The 5,919-nt window shown below is 32.8% G+C and overlaps 1 long non-coding RNA gene across 1 annotated transcript; it reads right to left on the reverse strand.

The window, feature by feature from the left end:
- Positions 1–217: 217 nt before the first annotated feature.
- Positions 218–1,647, reverse strand: LOC140746816 (uncharacterized). The gene is made up of 2 exons (XR_012102816.1): positions 1,038–1,647; positions 218–497 (listed from the first exon to the last, which is right to left on the reverse strand). It is a non-coding gene; the product is annotated as an uncharacterized LOC140746816 (long non-coding RNA).
- Between the last annotated feature and the right edge of the window lie 4,272 nt (positions 1,648–5,919).

Here is a 5,919-nt window from a genome sequence, read left to right on the forward strand (position 1 = left end):
TAAAAGATTAATTCAATCTGTAGCCTAACAAGAAAATAAATTAATTAAAAAACAAGAACTTGCTTTTTTTATTACAATTTATTAAATATTTTTATTACAAAATTTACAATATACAAGATAATGCAACAAAATATGACGATAATGTGTTAGTATTTTATGGAATGTACCATGGCAGTTTCATAATTTGGGGGAAAGGATTCGAAATTAAAGTAGAATATTATTCTTAATTATTATTTTATTTAAAGGCGTCTGAGTCTGAATTGAATTGAACTATAAGTCCTATACAAATACACATGGACTTAACACTAGAAATGCACTAATGACCTTCATATTTCGATGGAATTTGCCAAAAATTGTAAACTGATTCTTTTTATAGGTAGATGTAAAATAGTAGCTGTATTATTCAAGGGGGTACTCTGCCATGTAGTAGACATCCTGGACACAACAGGGAAGGCTCATCAGATGCCCATTATACCTACACTTCATAGCTGCATTATCTGAAAAATAAAATATAGATATAATACTTATTTAACATTGATTTTATGAATTAAGAAACAAATGTATCATTAAATTCCACTTCACTTAATTTGTTATTGAATGCTAGTATTCTACTTAAATAATATATTTTGGTCTGTTTTTACTAATTACTTTATATTCAAAGACAATGGTCACCAATTGTACCTTAGGTTATTTTCCAATGTTGTATTTGTTACTTTTAATTTGGTGTTCAACAGTTTTGTATTCTATTGTAACGGCTTCAAGGAAATCAAATGTTACTTTTTAAATTATACTGAGTAGTTAGATAAATCAAGGGATTATAAATAGAAATATAAACCGGTAGCCTTTAAAACCTTTGTAACTTGAAGGCTTAGTCTTCTTTGATAGGTGAGTAATTAGGGACCCAAATAACATTCTGGTAGTATGGTAACATGGAACATATCCAAGTGATTGCACTTTGTAATAAATAAATTACCATTTAATATATAACACCGATGATAATGTACCTAACGCATTACTTATAATTTCTCTTTACTTGCCTTAGTCACTAGCGTCATCCTTGGTAAGCTTTTGAGGTTGGTATTTTCCACGGCACAAAAGTAGTAGTTTCCCTCTATAAGAAGCACAATAATAACTTCTTTGAATGCCTGGTTTGCTTGAATTTGGTTGTAATCCGGGTAATATGACATAAGTTTAGTACGATGCACTAAATCGTTCACTTTCACGACAGTGAGCGTATACACAGCCTCCTTTAAAATTCTCGAAGCATAATATGATCTCACAACATAATTTTTCAACACAATTTATTAAATTTATTTAGTTTTTTTTCAATCACAACACAACTCACGGTTTAAAAGCTACCGAGTTCAACACTTGCTCGTAAACGACGTCCGAGTCGAAAATGACGTCATTTTACTTTGTAAGAAATGTCAAATGTGCAACTTATACTACCATACCACTCTTTATCGACCGTTTACGAGTTCGCCTTACTCGGTCAAGCGAGTCCGAGCTCGTAAACGGTCGAAATATAAAACTCATAATGCCATATTTTAGTTCCAACAAATTCCGCTAGAGGCGCTGCTAGGAGATGTATGGGCGAGCTCGTTAACGAGCAGCGAGTCGCGGAAACGTTAAAAACTCATACTAAGGGTACTGGTGTATGTATCTTATTATAGCTGACTTATCCTTGCAAATGGCCTAAGTGGACGTGATTAGAATATTAAGTAATATTCTTGTTGCCATCGCACTTCTGAACTATATTAAAATTATAGATCAGAAGTGTACCAGAAAAACCAATAGATATTCACTTCACAATTATATTTTCCGATCAAACACTTCAAACAACACACTTATTGCTCTTCTAGTAACGACTAAATATACCCTCCGTTACAATCAAGATGGCCGGCCGAGTTATTCTAAAAAAAATAAAGTACCGAAGTCAAGTTGCGAACATAACATGTTTTAAATAATTGGTGTATAGAAAATATACCATTTAATCTGTTAAATTAGATTATTATTTTGATTAATCAAATCTTTAAATTTAAATTGATAAAAAAAAAAAAAAAGTTTACACCTTGTTGATGCAACCTGATCCACATATCGCGGCACGTTCTTATCTCTGCCCGACAATAGTCTTCGTTGTCAACGTTTATAATTCTCTTTAATTGCATGTCACATATTGAGTTATGAATATTTATTTGATAGATAGGATGATTTTCATAGCATAGCATTGTGTTAAAGTCGGATTTTATGCACGATTTTATTTCAGACTCTGCAAGGGGCATCAAGCTATCCTCCTTCATATTATATGCTATATATTCGGTTACAGGTAAGCTGTAAATAGATTTGTTGCCGTTAATCCATGGTAATGGTATAATTCTGTCCAGCTCAAATATGTCTCTATATAAGAGAGGTATCTTAATTTCCATTAACAAGTATTTACTTGTTATTTTAGCTTGTATCTTGAGTAGCTTATAAAGATCTTTCACGTTTTCTACTGGAATCGTAAGATCCTCCTTTAGTTGACTGGATATTAAGCGGAGTTGATTTTGCAGTTGGTCTGGAGATATAAGGTGTATATAAATTTTTCCGTGATGAATATCAATAACAGTGTCAATCACAGTTTGTTGTATTTTTCTCAGATGAGTCACTATCATATTGGCAGAAACTGTGGTAGTTATTATGTAATACGAATATAAATGACTAGTAGAACCCGCGGCTTCGCCCGCGCAAAAAAATATGATTTGACATACAAATAACTGTATTGTAAATTTGTACCTTTAACAATTTTAACGATAAAGAAACATTAATATTTAATTAATAAAATATTTTAAGATATTTTTTTTCGTCACTGTGAACCTAAATTGGTCAAGCTTTCTTCAAAAACATACACTAAAACTCTAATTAGTGGAATGTAATGAAACTTCTTTAAAATATAAGTTTCATGTAGGATACAATAATTATTATTTAAACTATTCCATGAGACCCGTCCGTGTTCCGTGTTATTCTCTAACCCATATAATACCTAACCACTATACAAAAATCATAACGATCCCTTGGTATATGAAAAACAAAACACATGTATACATGGGAACCGTATGGCAACTTTTTGATGACAACCGTATGGCAAATTGTTAACGCACTAAAACCCCCTCTCACAACTTTTGGTGTTTAGCTTAAGGTATGCGGCCTCACATACAGTGGTTCTACAGATAGGGTCGCTGGCTGGGCAGTTAGACCTCTCATTATTACCGCCCGCAACCCCAGAAGTCCCCCTTTAGTCTCTTACGACAGGCCGAGGATACTGTAGCCCTGTTGTAGCCCAAAGATTTAAACCAAGGTCTATGTGTCTACAACATCACCAAAACTAATCCACATATAATCACCATATACCCTACGGCATGGACAAAATGTCGGCAGGGACAAAAAGTATTTTTTCAAACTAAATACAAAAACAATAAAATAATTAACCTTAACTACACCTACTTAGCAACCAACTAAACATTATTCGTATAATATTGTAATGAAAAAACAAAATAATCTATTTACTCTACACTTCAGCTCGAAACGAACAAAAACTTATCTTAATAACTAAAAGTACAATCCTATAATTAAAAAAAAAGTGTGTGTGTGTCAGCTACGACGCACGATTGGAGTTTACTCCGGAACGATAATTATGATATATATCGAATAGACAATAGTTAATGACGTTTTAATGTTTTATATATTGCTAATTATTTTTATTGTAATAATTACTTTCATATGGGATTTGAACTTACTGTATTTTAAATTAATAAAAGCACTCTTGATTCATATTTTGGTTAAAAACGCTACTTCCTTTTTGAGAGGATATGATGATTGAAATAAAAAGGAGGGATTGTAATGGTACGTTGCCGCCCAGCGACATGTATACATGTCCGAAACGAAATGTACCGTAACCGTCCACGGACATGTATACATGTCCGAGTTTAGCACCTTCGTATTTGGCTTATTTTAAATTATCTATGTTTTATTTGTGGCTAAAAATACTTTTAATATGTAGTCTGTGAACCTATTTTACCGATACAACGCATTCCTTCACGTCACTAGTACAAAAAAATAAAATTATGACATTTCTATTCAGTGACTTCACTGGTGTTGCGCGTAAAGTGTGGATATATATGTTTGTCTCTTTCTACGTAACGCCTCAACTTTTCGTGTCTACACTTGATTTTACTCCTCATAAAATTTCCGTACCGGGCCTTATAATTTAAATCGTTTCTTAAGGAGTAAACTCCAAAAACAACTATTATAAACTACTGGAATTAAAATCAAAAATATTTTTTCACAAAAAATACTAAAATAATAAAATAGCTAACCTACACCTAAACGTTATTAATATAATAATCTAATGAACAAAACAAAATAATCTATTTGCTCGACACCTCAGCTCGAAACGAATACAGTATTGTATGAAACTATAAATCGCTTTGAGAATCGAATTTGTCATACGAAAAATCGCTTAATGAACACAACCGTCAACGACGTCTGCCCTCGCGTGTCTGTCCGGTCGGTTCGCGCACTCGGTGATGACGGCTCGTCCCTCGCTCGCTCTGCGCGTCGCGCCTTTTAGGCGCTTTAGATATTCCGTTTAAGTCAATCTTATCGTGATAACTTTTAAACTATTCGTCCAAATTACTTAGTGTAAAAGACAAAGTTTATCTACATTCAATACGTAAAGTGACAGATGTATCAATTTTCATAAGAGTTCGATAAATATTCTAAAATGTGCATTGTTCAAAAATATCAAATTAAATTGTATGTTTGGTTCACTATTTTGGTCATAGTGACTTACACATAAAAGATAGATATATGCTGTCGCGGACTTTTATTTAGAACTATTTAAGATAAATAATCTTTGTGTAACATAATATTTATATGATATGATATAAATATTATGTTATAATAATATTTATATGATATGATATGATATGATATATGATTATATGATATGATATTGTGTAGCATTTTTAATTTGATTAACCTCTCTCATCACGTTATTTAGGTGTTCATTAATAAAAGTAAATTGATGAATCATGTGAGCTTCGTTTCGTTTCAAGATACTGTTTTCTGCTTCCAGAATTGATGTCTGATATTTTATCATAGAAAGCAGATGATTTTCATTCTTGCTAATAGTGTCGATGTCATTTTCATATTTTTGGGCAAACCTTTCATCCAACACTCCGAATAATGAGTTAGCTACATATCCAATACCGTTAATTAATCCTCTTTTTATTCGATTGCTTGGCCTGTATAGTATAATGTCATTGTAGTGTTTCAATTCGGTTAATTCATGGTCCAATTGTGTTATAATTGGTATGAACAACTTCTCTTGGCCACATAGCCCTTTAAGATGAGTTATGTACTGCTCTATGATGTCTACACCTTGCCAGTAAGTTGTCATATTATAATAGATTACTAATTTCCATTCATCTTGCAAGTCTCAGGTCAGATATCTTATCGAAGTAAAGTGTATTGTTGGCAGGTAGGGTTGTCACATTGATTTGTTGCGATGTTGGTACTATTAATGCAAATAATAATAGAAGGAGTGTCATTAAACAATTCGGTTGCTTGCGACGCGATGATCTGCGATCGGTCGATCTCTCATTTTGTTCTGTTAGAGGTTCAGATAGCAATGGTGTCAACTTGATAATTGGTCGTTTAAGATAGCCATTTGCGATGTAGGATGTAGGACGATGTCATTGACGTTCGGGTTTTTGGTAGGATTATTCCACTTATGTCTGGCTTGCAGTTCATGTTAGTAATTTTTCGACCATTTAACCCAAAGAGATTTAAACATTTTCTCTACAAGTTCCATTGAGTTGTCAATGATGTAAGTTCAGTTGGATCCGATAATGGTGATGATAACAGTGGTGCACCAGT

This window comes from Epargyreus clarus, unplaced genomic scaffold, assembly GCF_041222505.1.
Source record: "Epargyreus clarus isolate Ecla_fem2 unplaced genomic scaffold, WU_Ecla_fem_2.2 ptg000013l, whole genome shotgun sequence".
In the NCBI taxonomy this organism is placed as follows: domain Eukaryota; kingdom Metazoa; phylum Arthropoda; class Insecta; order Lepidoptera; family Hesperiidae; genus Epargyreus; species Epargyreus clarus.